The sequence below is a fragment of the Micropterus dolomieu genome, linkage group LG10 (assembly GCF_021292245.1).
Source record: "Micropterus dolomieu isolate WLL.071019.BEF.003 ecotype Adirondacks linkage group LG10, ASM2129224v1, whole genome shotgun sequence".
In the NCBI taxonomy this organism is placed as follows: Eukaryota; Metazoa; Chordata; class Actinopteri; order Centrarchiformes; family Centrarchidae; genus Micropterus; species Micropterus dolomieu.
This window is the reverse complement of record NC_060159.1, coordinates 18,148,985-18,164,208: the sequence shown is the minus strand read 5'-3', so window position 1 is coordinate 18,164,208 and position 15,224 is coordinate 18,148,985.

Below are 15,224 nucleotides of genomic sequence, written 5' to 3'. Positions count from 1 at the left end.
CAACAGGCTTCTATTATTCCCTATCATGTAAATGTCATGCCTGGTTATGCTATAAACTGCAAACACTTATTTGACCACAATTGATTGATTGATTGATCCTCTGGGGACCATCTGTACAAAACTTCATGTACATGCAGAGATGGCACTGTAGATACAAATGTTTAATATCCATATATAATATTAATTTCCTCCTTTATGTTATGATGCAGACTAAACTCTGGTGGTGTCATAGAAATTTGCAAAATGATAATGATAAGACACCTTTTGTGTAATTGTCCAATTTTGGAACTATATAGGTTGTCACTTTTAAAGCATGGCTGCTAATTATTGACATTTTGTCCACATTATGGATTAAGTGTTTACAGTGAGATGTAACTAACAGTGTGGTGCGTTCAGCGTCCTCCAAGGTTCCTCCATTTTTGCCCCAGGGCTTGTGAGGAAGCATTGGAGGTTTACAGCAAGGATCAAATATCTTCCCTGAGCAGTAGGCCTACTGATAAGGCCCCATTTGAAAATTATATGGACATAGTAAAATAGGTTAGGGAAAGAGGAGATGATGGAGACATTACAAGGCATACAGGAGTGGAGTGATTGGAGACAAGGGCAAAATGCTGGATCAATGTCACTAAATGTCTGGAAGACAAATGAAAAGATCAATGGTTCTTCTCCAGCAGGGGTCGAGGTTATACCTGATGCAAACCAGAAATGTACATTAAGATCATTTATGTTCAGACACTCAGCTATAAAACTATTTCATTTTCTGTGCAGGTCAATGTCATTCTTGCAGTAAGTATACAGAAAGAAACACAGGCCACAGTATATGTCATGCTCATAAAGTGACTGCACATAGATACACATTGCCATCAAACATCTTGGCTCTTTCTTCATTTATGGGATTAAAAACTCAGTTGAAATAAGCAAATCAGTCATTGTTAAATTTAGGATTTTTGGTCACGAAAAGACATCTAATCCAATTGTATATCTGGATTCTTTATTTATTTTTATGATTAAATAAAAAGGCTGAAGATGGATAACTCTTTCCTCTATTTATTTTCAACCGGTAAAGATATTTGAAAGATTATATTCAAAAAGTCGGTTAAATTTAAAACAAGATATTTTTATGATGCCTGATACATCACTGAACGGACAGAAATTTGACGGACAGCGTTTGTGTCCACCTCAGTTAGTTCTGAATGTCTTTGATGTAAGAAAAGTCTGCCGGAGGCTGTAGGATTAGCCTGTCTGAACTTTTCAGTCCATCAAAACAGATGCAGTTGTGGCAGTGACGGACATATCACCAGTCTTGTACAACAAAGGCTCATATAAAAACTGTTTAATGTAGACATACATGATGGGTTAACAAATCTTCCACCACTAAAGTGATTCCAGTGAACACATGACACCTAAACCTGAGGTGTGTGCCACTTCCATACTACATAGTGATTCTTAGTGGGTTTTTAGTTACCACGTTTACAATGTACGTCTAATGTGAAAAGTAGGCAGATTACAGGGGGAAAAATTATAACGACTTGTTGCATCCCTGCCTCTTAGAAATGACATTAATTTACCACTAATTTGCAACAGCACAACAAATTTCCCCTCGAGGATCAGAAAGGTATTTCTAATTCTGATCTACGTCTGATTCTGAGCAAAAGAAGAGCAAACATTTTTGTAATAAGCAATAAGTAAAAATGCAAAAGTAATGTGTTTTTTTTTCTACAATATTTGCTCTTGCAAAACAATATCCACTAAAGCATAATCTTATTATATGGTTATGTTTAGGCACTCATAGCTCTTGGTCGTTAATGTTACTTTATTAATTGAAAACATGATTTTCCCCACCCTTAACCAAAGCTTTTGGTGGTGAAACATAACCACATCTGGAATTCAGGATGCAAATTCTCCGGTACCAACGTCACTGTACTTTATTATGCCAGTCTGTTCATGCCAACCTCCTCCCTACAATTTGCACACAGTACAAACATTTGCTTCACTCAAAAATATTTAGCCATTGATCATAATCCAGATTGCAAATATGTTTCACATTAAATGCAAAACAAGTTAGTGGTTTAAAAGCATAATTTGTAACAGATGAAGCATGCTTGTGGATGGTGGAGAACCCGCTCCAAGAAGCCTCAGGAAAAAGGGCGACTTTCTAATAAAGCACCCTTTATAAAGAGTAACTAATGGTTTTATCAATTGTTCATAAATCACTTACAAATGCTTTAAAGAGCCGTTAGTAGACACTAACAAGAACAAATTGTGGATTTGCCAGTGGTTTAGCAAAAATCCCATTGACAGGGGTTACTTCTTTCTATTTGGTGATAATGTTGGTAAACCTTATTATTTTTTAATAAAGTTCCAGTCCTCTCAGCATCTCTTTTCCAGAAGGCACATGATCAAATTGTCTTATTAGCCCAAGGGATTATTCACAACCTGGCAACCCAAACATTCTCTTTAATGGCTTAATGTGGTCATTATACTTACAACTTACAAACCCTTTACAAAAGATGCCTTGTAAAAAAAGTGGAACCAAAGAAGCATCTTTGGAAAAACATTTTGCTTTGAAGTTGAAGAATTGGCTGATGGATGAAGGAGGCCTACATTGATTTCTTATATTTTAACTGCAAAAACAGAATACTATCAAAGTAGTATAATAGATAGTGTATATAGTTAGTATGTAGTGTGGTATAGGGGACAGCACTGGTCTTGAATGGCCTCTAATATTTACAAAAATCCTTCCAATCAGCCACATTTTTAACTTAAAACCCTTCAGTCAGCTTGTTCACCACTTATGGAAAAGAAGCTGCTGCATTCTGCTGGATGTCAGAGCTGTAAATTATGTATTTATATAACTGTCCGGATTTTCCAACTTGAAAATCTGACCAAATGCAGATCTGTAATAAAAAAAAAGGGGGGGGTACAGCGACTGCACTACAGCTCAGCGGCACCGGACCTTATCAGCTGTTAGCCAAAAAGCTAAAGGAAGACAGGAGAACAGGGAGGAGAGGTATTTTCGACAGCTGTAAGTAACATTGCTGCCATTTTTGTGTCACAGTCTAAGATGCAAAGAACATTGTCGTCCGTTGTAAACCAGCAAAAAGCTTTTAACCATGAACAATTCTACATTGACTTAGGCTAATTGAAGCATCAGCTAAAGCAGCACAGCAACGTGAAACTCAGAAAGAGAAACTCCAGTTGCTACTGCCAGTGATGCTTGGACTCATCGGGAGAGAGTGGTGTTATATCACCCAGTAATAAGTAGGCTAGAGTAGCTAATATTACTTTTTTAAGGAGTAGCCTATATGCTAAGTGACTAGGTAATAGCTATATTATTTCTGAGTAACTTGCCCAACACTGAGTTGACAATAAGGACGGGATAAATTGGGTACGTTTTGATTATTACTTGTTATAGGCCTAATGTTTACTTTGAGTTGTGCATTGATCAGTCATATAGCCTATATACACTTTGCTGTATGAATGGTTGCCTTTGTCTTTATGTCCTTATGTTAAAGGTTTTGGCAAGTTAAAAATTAATTTCTTGTGAATGGTTCTGACAGGGTTTATAAGGCCTTTTCAGACAGCTTTGATCGGCAGGGTCGCTCTGCACTCCTCATCAACAGACAGGCAAACAAGCGCGCTGTGAGGTAACCATGGCAACGACTTCTGTGTAACTGGCGCGATCCTGTGAAACTGTCGCGGTCTTTCTCGTCTCACTCACACTCACACATATTTTCCTGCTTTTTTACCCTTTGCCAATCACATGCCTGAGGAAAGGAGCAGGGAGGGAGGGTCATTTACACTGGGGACACTGGGGACATGTAGGCTACCCACCACTTTTTGAAAGCATTTGTTAAAAATGTTATAAAAATAGCTTGCACAAGGAAATATTAATTAACAAATAAAAATGCTATGAAAAAGGTTTATTTGCACAATAAGCCTGCAATGCAATGTAAATATAGAAGAAAAAAGTAACTTAAGCTAAAAACAACAATAAGCTACTTACTGCATTATAGTCTATTATATTTTTATATTCTGAATTGTCACCTTCCACCTGATTTTTGTGCTTCCCTGGTGCAGAAAATGTCCCCAGAATGCAGGAAATTAAGTGTTTAATGCTCCAAATCTTCTGGGGGAGAACCCCCAGACCCCCTTATCAACTATTTCATCAGTACATTTTCTGAAATATATTCTTGTCTTGTTGTCATGGCACCAATCCTGTGCAATTTTACGTCTCATGGGCTAAGTGTTTTGTCAGACCCCTAATCTGAACCCTTAAATGGAAAGATGGTGTGTTGGTGAGGGATATCCGACCGATTTTGGTGGGCCACCTGGGCCAAAAATGCCAGGTCCGATTTTTTGTCCCAGTCCCGCCCTGCTGGATGTAACACATGTAATCTCTCCAGCTTTGCTTACATCCAGCTGTCCTTGATGCCGCACCAATATCGCTTCATATAATGACTATAGCGGCCATATAACTGATGAACCACTCCGCTCAATTTCAGTGTGCAGTCAGTGGCCTTCAGGGATGTAATCTGCCGCGCTGACCTCTTGACTCGTGACACGTTTTGCTTTGATTGGTTATCTGTCTGTCATCCTTATACACAGCTTGCCAGCAGTTTACAGTCAGGTCCTGTGCAGTGCCTGAACTGCTGCAAGTCAGCTGCTATACTCCATCCTTACACAGTAGCTCACATAATGGAATTAAACCCATTTGTCAGTATTTTAGCTTGAGTCAGCAGCAGTTCTCTCTCGGTTATGCAAATGGCCCCTTGACCTGTGATGCCTCAGAAATATGAGGTTCAGCTGACTGACACTGGCTTGTTTTGTGAGATCTGTATCGCTGCTCATTTTAGTGGACTATATAGATCTTGGCCTTAATCTACTCCTTGAAGTGTTGCCTCTGGTTTTGAGTGAAGAAGCTCCTTACCCTGCCCGGAAATTATTGCCTCGTCCAGGGTCCCAAGTCCATCAAGTCCTCCCTGAGGGGCAATATTGAGTTCCAGCATAGGATGGAATTATGCTTGTTCACTTTCTTGTTGAGAGTTAGATCAGAAGATCAATACCACTCTGATGTCTGCAAGTAACGCCAGCAGCCAGTTAGCTTAGATTAGCATTAAGACTGGAAACAGGTGGAAACAGCTGGCTTAGGTGCTGTCCAAATGTAACTTTCAGCACCTCTAGAGCTCACAAATTAACACATTATATCTAATGTGTTTAATTGGTACCAAACTAAACAACAAGTGCAAAAACAACATTTTGTGGTTTTACAGAGGTTACAAAATCAAAATTTTTAAATCAAGGTGCTGGTAGGCGGATTTTTCTTACCTACAGACAGAGCCAGGCTGTTTTTTTTTTTTTGCTTTTTTTGCATCTATGCTAAGCTAAGCTAACCATCATTGATAAATGACAGTGGTATCAGTCTTCTCATCTAACTCTCGGCAAGAAAGAAAATAAGGATATTTCCCAAAATGTCAAACTATTCCTTTAAACGGGTCACTATGGAGTACTGTCATATGATGTTAAGACAGGGCTACTTGGCATTTAAATTATATAATGCAACAACCAGGTGTGCAGTACAAGGGAATGAAGACTTAATCTAGCTTGAATAGTGAGACACATTTAAACAGAAGGATTTAAATCACTGCAGCAACAATATGAGGGAAGCTCTGCCCACTTGCCCGCCCTCCTAACCAATAAAGTCACTTGTTGTTTATTAGAGGAAACTCTTCCTTTCTTCTGACTCTGCAAAATATGCGGCTTGGGAAGCCACCTTGCTATAATTTGAAATTATCCGAGGGTGAAAGAGATGGTGGCTGTAGCTGTGCCAAATGCACTCACTCACTGAAAGTGCTCTCAATTCAGTCCTCATTTCCTGACTCCTGCCAATCTTCCCATGAGAGAACAGGAGCTTCTGGCCCATCCTCAGTCACTGAGTCGCCGCTTTAACAAAGACATTACACAAGGACATTATTTATTGCTTATGCTGCTAAAAAAAAGGCTTGTTCCACTAGAAATGGGGAAAAACACCTAAAAAACACATTTGCATTGAGTATTGACCTTTTGGTAATTTTATAAAAGTAATTCTTAGTGTTTGCTTGAGGTAGTAAATATTTACCACATCTGGGCACCTCGAAAGGTGTCACATTATCATACAGTATAATGCTTCTGAGCTTGTTAAACCTAATAGTGACAGATATTCCTAAATGCTTTTTCTTATTTCAATGTACTGTTATCTATAAAAAAAAAATTTTGTTTTTAATTGATTTGTATTTTTAACGTATTATGCTGTATTTATTAGCATGCTTGTAGCATGACTTAATGGTTAACAATGGTAGTCAGTCTGTCTAACACTTTTGTCCAGGCTGAAAAATCTCAACAACGATTGGATGTTTTGTAAAATATTTTTTACAGACATTCATAATCCCCAGAGGACGAAGCCTTCTGACTTTGGTGTTCTCCTGACTCTTCATGTAGCATCATTTTGAGCTTGACTCTTTTAGTTTTTAGTGACATGCAGTGCAGACAGTCATGTTTTCCTTCAGGGTGAATTGAACCTTAATTTTTCATCAAGTTTTCAGATAAGCATTAATGTATTTTGTTTAGGCTTGATAAGCCCTATCCTCATTTAACTTGCATCTGTTTGTTTGTCATATTGCTAAGATTTCATTTATTCCTTAAAAGGTAGTTAATGTTGGCAAATAAAACAGTCTGTGGATAAGTGTTGGTTTAGCAGATTGTTGGTGTATTTACCCTCCACTGTCTAATCAGGTTGTAATGCCTTAAGAATAAAACATTAGTTAAACAACTCTCAGGGTGTTCACAGTTACATCCATCTAAACTTATTTTAAAGATGATCTGTTGAGTAGAAATATGATAAATAGCCAAAAACAAACAAACACCCCACTGAACTCACAGATGATATACATAAACCACATCAGCATGTTTCTTTCTGCATAAGGATGTTTCCCTCTAAACCCCTGAGCCAACAGTTTTTATCTTGGCCCATGTCCTGTTCCATCTCGCTGCGATCCATCACCAGATCTGATAGATCCTCATCCATCATAAAGTCATCAACATGCAGCCTTCTCCTCTGGGAGGTGATGTAGCAGCCGGGAGGCTCTGATTTATCTCTGTGATTCACTGTTTTTTCCTGTTCGCACTGCATTTACCTCACCTGCACCTGTCCTCCCCCTCCACTGACATGATTAAGCAGCCCTCGTGCATCCAGGCATGATGGAGTGTCAGCCTACATCAGCTGGAGTGTAAACTTGAAGAAGGGTCCTGATTTGTTGAAATCAGGAATTCTTAAACATTATGGTCTTGTGATCGATCCAGGCAGGAAGCCAGAGCTCCATTAGTGAACAAGCTGTACTGAGAGCTGCATGACGAGGGGCCAGTGCTGTATCTCAGGGGGGCTTTTCTCAGTTTGACAGCTTCACCATAATTAACTAAAATATAATCAAGGTTTTTACCATTACGTCATACACAAATGAGCTGATATCTATCTATCTATCTATCTATCTATCTACTGTATCTATCCATAAAAATAAAAAAATCCCCCTCTCTCTCTCTCTCTCTCTCTATATATATATATAAATTATATATACATATACATATATACATACATATATATATATATGTGTGTGTGTGTGTGTGTGTGTATGTATTTTATCTCTGTCATATGGGGTACACCATACAATTTTATCCGTAAGGTGTTTAACCATAATGTTATGGAGGGAGGAAAATCTAAAGAACGTACAAACACAGTTTGAATAAAGTGTCACATGTTCACACATTAGCCATTGACAGTAAAGTTAAACATTTTTGTTTACAATAGAATCATCAGTACTTTTAAACTATCAACACAGGTAAATATTGTGGACATAAAGTTTTTACATAGAATAAGGCTTGTCTGGATGCAAAGTATTTAGGTTTTATCATCAACCCCTTTTTGAATAACCGTTTATCTTCAATCAATCTCAACAGTCTAATTCCTTTGCTTATGTGCTAGATCACCATGTCAAAGGTGAATTCAAACTTTTACACATTTTTAAAATTTGAATCCATGACTACAGTTTAATTGGATTTATCACAGATCCAAACTACACTATTCACAACACTTCAGGCTGGTAGAAGGTAACAACATGGTTATGGAGGTGACCCTCACTATTATGCAATATAGTGCATCTGTGCACGTACTTGGTTTGCATTGCAGGTGACATTGGCAGTTCCTACACAATCGCAAATACAAAAAGTATAGGAGTGTGCTACAAGTCAAACTTCACACCCATGGTGGTGCAAATCAACTGAAACCCACAACAAGAAATCATTACATAAGAACGAACTCAAGCCATCTAGCGTGCCAGTTATTTAGCTTAGTTGCCAGTGTGGCACCACATACACAAACTCGAACACTGTCACTGATACAAAATAGTTCAACCTTAACCAACAGTAAACAGTAAACAGTTACATCCTGCTTTTACATTGATGCATGAGTCTAAATAATCTAACGATATAGTATATAATAGTCAAAGGGGACATTTTTCTGCATTGAGTACTTTTATTTTTTTACTTTATGTAAATTTCCCTGATTATACATACTTTTACTTAAGTAACATGTTCAATCCAGTCCTTTTACCTGTGTTTTTACAGTGAGGTATTATTACTTTTACTTAAGTAAAGGTTCTGAATACTTCATCCACAACTGCTCTCATCTGAATGTCTACAGCTTAAAGTCTTGTTAAATCAGTCAACAGAGTTTTCATTATCTTACAGTAAGACATCCTTTCTCTGAAGGTTTCGTGTTTCACATCACATCTTTGTTGTGATTGGAGGTGCCTCAGTTCATAAAACATATTTCTTTCACAGAACAACCTTATCCTGGATTCGACCTGCAGACTAGTGTTTTCTCACCTTACTTTGGGAAAATAAATGTCGGTCACACATCACTTCAGTATTTCAAGGACAACACCAACTTAGTCATTTACAATTTTACAGCACAACTTTCGGTCTGAGTTTGTGTCTGACTAAAAATCAATAAAATGGAGAAAAATCATAAATTACAATTTTCCTCATTAATAGCAGCAGGATTTTGACAGCAGTGATTTACTGATAAACTAACACTCTGCTCATAGCCCTGGTTCATTTCTTTGTTTGGACACATTTGTGTGCAGAAATGAAGATGACACAACATAAATCTTCTTTGTTACACATTATTGTACATTCGATCAATAGGACCATTTTCTCTGGTGCCCAGGAACAATCTAAATCAGACTCATTGTCTCCTAATGACTGCACAGAAAGCTGTTATTTCAGTCTCTGCTCGGTGGCTGCATGTTGCACCCCGTGTGTTATTAGACAAGACAATTGCTCTGTTCAAGAGTGCTTTCTCTGTTTACATATTCAGGTAAACACACTGTCGCTGTCCATTACACAGAGTCTTGTTCAGCTTGTTGGGCTCTTATTCAAATTGAACTGACAACCTCAATAACGTCCATATCTGGGCTCCAACATAAACAATCATGGTCATTCTCTGCGGCCACATAGACCTTGTTTTTGCAACAGTTTATGGATTTTGGAAACACATTTATGTAATACACAATTAATGTCATGTCGATGAAGTGACGACTGCTCTGCGCAAGCCTAACAACATCTTAAGCTGAGCTTGCTGATTAAATGCATAATAAGAAGTGGGTTGGTTGATTTGCTACAAGGAAGCAAGCGAGCGAGCAAACAAAGAACACTATACTTTCCTGCAATAAATGTATGAGGTTTCTTTTCCTCCAGCAAATATATGAGATTATGGATGAAACAGGGTCATCTCTGTTTGTGCTTGTGCATTTCAGCAGGATGCCGGCTGCATTTCACAGAATTTGCTGAAGTCTGAGTACAAAATTACATTAGAAACTAAGATAAATTGATTATATTAATGTAGAAAATGTAAACCAATAGTCTTCTGATAACAGTGAAGAAGAGAGTTTCAGGCTGTGTCTTGGATCCCCCAAATTAATTGATTAATCATTTTTGGCAAGATCCCCAAAAATAATTTTATGGATCACCAGACCAGAACAGCAGCACAGGGTGGTTGTGCCTCATTTCAGTTATCTTATATTTAAAGATAAAATTTACTTAAATGACAGCAGGAACAAGTTCTTTATTGAAAATGCACAAATATGAGGAGGATTAGAGTAAGAAAGAACAAATTGCAATAACTAGATTCACCTTTGCAAATATGATGTGTAATGGCACCAATCATACAGGAAGAAATACAATTAACAAATCAGTTCCACAAGGTCATCTCAGGCTAACCAAAGCCATCACTGGGGCACAATGAGGCTGAGCAATGCAGCAGCCAATTACTCACTGCATAATGTCCTCAGAGCTTTGTGAAGTGCTTTTGATCTCACAGCACACCAAAGTCAATCTCCATTTTAATGTTAAATCTACAACGCAAAGCAAGCGGCTTGTAACTGATAGTGACACTGAAATCTGATACAGGCAGAGTGACCTTGAGAGCCTGTTGTGTCATATCAGTCAGCAAGGAGGAAGATGAAGACAGCCAGTTGGTCTGAGAGAGAGAGAGAGAGAGAGAGAGAGAGAGAGAGAGAGAGAGAGTCACACACACACACACACACACAGAGATAAACATGTGAGGCCAAAAACTGCACCCACACCCACAAACTTTAACATGGAAGAAACTTTTTTTTGGAGGCGATGGAGATGGCATTCTCCATTCCCCATCATTACTGTGTTTAGTGAGGAGGTGCAACCTGTGTACCTGAGAGTTCGACATCATTAAAGTTGTCAGGTTCATTCACTTTTACATTGTTACTGTGTGATTTGTAGATTGTCTTTACAGCGCCACATTTATTACTCATTGACAGAAGCAATGGCTTTTTCCACAGAATTCCCACATTTTTCTATTGTCATTGCTTTATCATAGATAGATAGATAAAACTATACTGCAGCTTAAATAGAATTCAGTAACACTGCAGATTCTCATACAATTTTAAATACACACATTTATTGATGCTCTGAAAGGCTGGGGGGACGCAGTTATGTAGCACATGTATTTCGTGGCACAGGCAGTTAACGTCAGATGACTGTAAAATCTGCAGTCGAGGTAAAAAAAACACACACGCTGCAGTAACTTTCAGGCTCAGCCCTGATGGGTTTTATGGATACATGAATGCATTTTATCATTATAGCTTAAATGTAATAAAATCATTTACCCATCTGCTGACTGCATGTAGGCAGATTCCAGAGCACTGCATTTGGATGTACTTTTTTGTCCATGAAACGAGTACTGCAGTGTAAGAGTTTTGTGTCTGAAACTGACTTTTATCTGCATGGCCGCTAGAACTTTTTGTAAAATTTTGCAGTTGGGATTAAGGTGTGGAGGGATGATGTCTGAAGCACGTGGTCGTATAAAACTAGAGTAGTAACTAGCAAGAGACAGCTAGATTTTGGAAGTATCCAACCCAAAAAAATCCACCACCCCCCCTTCAGGCCTCCTTCCAAAGCCACTGTCCTAAAACACGTTTTCATGTGCAATAAGTGCACAGGCAGGCACGGGCGCAGATAGGCATGCAGGGCTGGACTGACTTTTTTGGCTCAGATCGGCCCCTCACAATCAGTCGAACACCACCCACCAGTACACCATCCTTGCAGTTCCTTTGAATATGGGTACTGTATTCCCCAAACCGCTACGAAGGTGAATAGTTAGTGTCGTGGACAAGTGTATCATTGCAAGTGGACCAGTGAACTCAGTCGCTCTTGCCTGACTCCCTGGTGATCAGAGGTGGCTGTGGAGTACACAATATTCATACTCAAGTATAGTTTCTTGTTCCTCTCTGTCTCTCACCTCCACTGGTACCTCAACAGCCTGGCTTGAAAAGACAGTGAGATAGTGAGAGAGGGAGAGATTATTACAATTAAATGGGTGAGGTATTAACATGATTATAAATTCAGATTTGTTTGAACTCTGCGATGGACTGGCGACTTGTCCAGGGTGTACCCCACCTTTCGCCCGATGTAAACTGGGATTAGCTCCAGCCCCCCGCGACCCTGTACGCAGGATAAGCGGTTGACAATGGATGGATGGATGGATGGATTTGTTTGAACTGTTGGAATTCCCTGTCAAAGGTAAGGTTTATTGTTGTTGTTGCTTTATTGTCACATACACATACATAGTGAAATTAATTTTCTGCATTTAACTCATCCCTCAAGGGAGCAGTGGGCAGTCACTGTACAGTGCAGTATCCAAATATGGTTATATGGTTCTAATATATTTGTTGATGATTGATTAAATAACCTTTGTTTGGGGAGTTTAAACTACACTTGGCCATGCACCTACCACCTAAACATGCATGCTTAGTGGCACCAGTTTAAATATGCATCAGACTAGTCAGCCAAAGTTGCGATAGCTTTACGGAACTTTGCTAATGTTAGGCTCCAAAAACAATGCTTAGTATGCTACGCCACGCTGTTTGGCATTGACCAACTGAGGGAACACCAGCAGCTGACAGTTTCACTTTATGATAGTGTTACTATTATGTTAACTTATTTTATTTTCATCATCATTCATCATCGTCATCATGGCTTGGCACACACACTACCTTCCTGAGAATCCTGCACTGTGTCTCAGTTTGCGCCGCAATCTCTGATTTGAAAGAACACTACGCTGTCAAAATGAATGCGCTACACATTAAGAACATAGTGTGCATAGTGTTGTACATGTTAGTGTACGTATCCAAATTGAGACCTTTTATTAAACATGTCACCTGATGAATGTAAATCCAATATTCACTCTGATTTGGTCTCTAAGCAATTAATCAAGAAAATAATTGGCAGAATCATAGATAATGAAAGTATTGTTAACTGCAATACTACTATTCATTTTTACAGTACCTTTGGTCTAACTCTTGTTCATCTAATGTCTCTCTGATTTGTGATCTCTATCATTGAATGTGTAGTGTTTTACCAAATACTGTTTATACAAGTTCACAATTGTTTCAAAGGTCAATATCTGTCTTCAGCTTTTATTGGAAGTGTGTTTAGCTCATGCAGCTACGTGCATAGAGGAAGAATTTGAGAATCAACGTGAGTCCATGTCAGAGTGCAGAACATGGAGAGTTTTCGTCCTTGCATCTTTCACTGGCTCATGCCTCTTCTGTTCAGTCCCCCCCCTTCTTCTTCTAATTCATTAGCAGGACTCGAAGCCCTCCTGCCCTCTTTTACAGCCTCCATTAAATCCTTGCTCTCTCCATTGCAATTCTCCATGGATAGTGGGTGCATCAGTTCATCATCTGAGCTAGGAGCCACAGCCATGCATTCTACATTTTTCATCATTCCCATTTTATCTTTACTTAGGCCTAGCCCAGCGCAGCTCTTTGTCGCTCTGAAAAACATTAATGAAATGTAAAATTAAATTAATATAATGTCTGTGTTCCTGTGATAAACAGTAGGGGAAATACTAAATATCTAAAACTAATATAACAAGAAAAATATAAAATAGTAGTATTTAATATTATATTATTGATAAATACACACTGTTTGACTGAAGTAAATGACGTATAATAACGCATAAATTGAGATGGTGTACATTATTACCCAGTTAATTTCAACAATGGTGGGAAATCCTTGTACACAGAGATGAGTCAAAGCTTTAAAGTAAAATGCTGTGGTTCAGTCATTAAAAACTCATGCCGTGCAGGAGCCAAAAATTTCCAAAGATAACAAAACACGTTAACTGACTTTTGGGAAAATGTCTCTAAAACAGAGGAAAAAACTTTGTTTTAGACACATTTTGCAGCTATCCTCATCAACAAGGCGCAGGACCCCCTCATGCCTCCCCCTTCATGTAAATAACTGCCATATTCCACGTGGTCAATAATATTCTTTTATAACTTGTATATCTTGAATTCATTGAAGTAAAGCTCAGCTCTCAATCCCTGCACATCAGCTGATCGCAGTCATCTGAAGCCAGCCACATCACTGACAGCTCAACTGGTTCCTCTCTTAGCATTCATTAGCAAATTCCATACAAGGCGCCTTATTTGAGCTGCTATAGCCGGCTGCCCTTGCTGCTTCCTCTGCAAGCAGCTTGTGACCCACCGCCACCCACGCGCTCCTCCTTTCAGGCTGTATCTGATTAATTGTCTAATTCTGTTATTAATGCCTGCTCTGTTCTGTACCCTAGTGGGGTCTTTACTGCTGCTCTCTGCCTCTGGCTTTCCATGTATGGACATGGATGGGCAGGGAGGTGCTCTCTCTGCTGTATGGCTTTCGATGTGGGCGCGTGGAGGGAGATCCCAGAACAGAGCCATACCGTCAAACTTAACCTACTGTGGTGCAAATATAAGTTTCTTTGATGGAAGTTATCCTGGCTGAAACATAGGTTGATGTCTATTGCCAGGCACCTCACAAAGCAAATTCCTTGTATGTGTAAAAACTATACTTTTTAAAACTAGAATAAAGCTGTTTCTGATTCTGAAAATGCAATGATGTATCCACAAAAAACATAAAGGTATGGTCTTCTGTTGATGTCATATGGCTTGAACTCAAAAGCTGGAACAAGCCAATACAGAATAGACAGACAATGTGGAATGAAACTAATAAAAGGGAAAGAAAAGGGGTCAGCTGTATGTTTTTAAATATCACTAATAGCTACCTACCACAATTTCAAATGACAAGCACCTTTGTAAATTTGAGCACTGCAGCGTTTCCTTACTGCTTGTATAGGCTACTGGGATGTTTTACGCTCTGCAACAACCTTGCAGTGTTTAAGTTGTAACCTCACATAACCCGTTCAAACAATCAGGAACTGAATGCTTCTGCAAAGGAAAATACCTAGAGAGCAGAGAACTGAGGTCAGGCTATGTAGAGGCCTGAACCCCCCTCTGAGACGGACACCAGGCTACACATGGGACACTGGATTATCTGCTTATCTCTGCCTTCATAATTACTGGTTGTTTTCTGGGCATGAGTGAAATGATGGACAATAGGCACGGCCAAAGAGGGTAATTGAAATGTTTCAGTCTTCTCTTGTTCTTAATGGGATAAGTCACACTGCAGTGTCCAAGGTTAGGTGAAGGTGATTATCTTTTTGTGAGACCACAACAATCCTGATATATGTTTTATTTTCAAATCCAGATTACTTGTGAAACTGCGATGTAATGTTATACTCTGTCTTGCTACTTTTTAATCCAATTTGCTTTTAC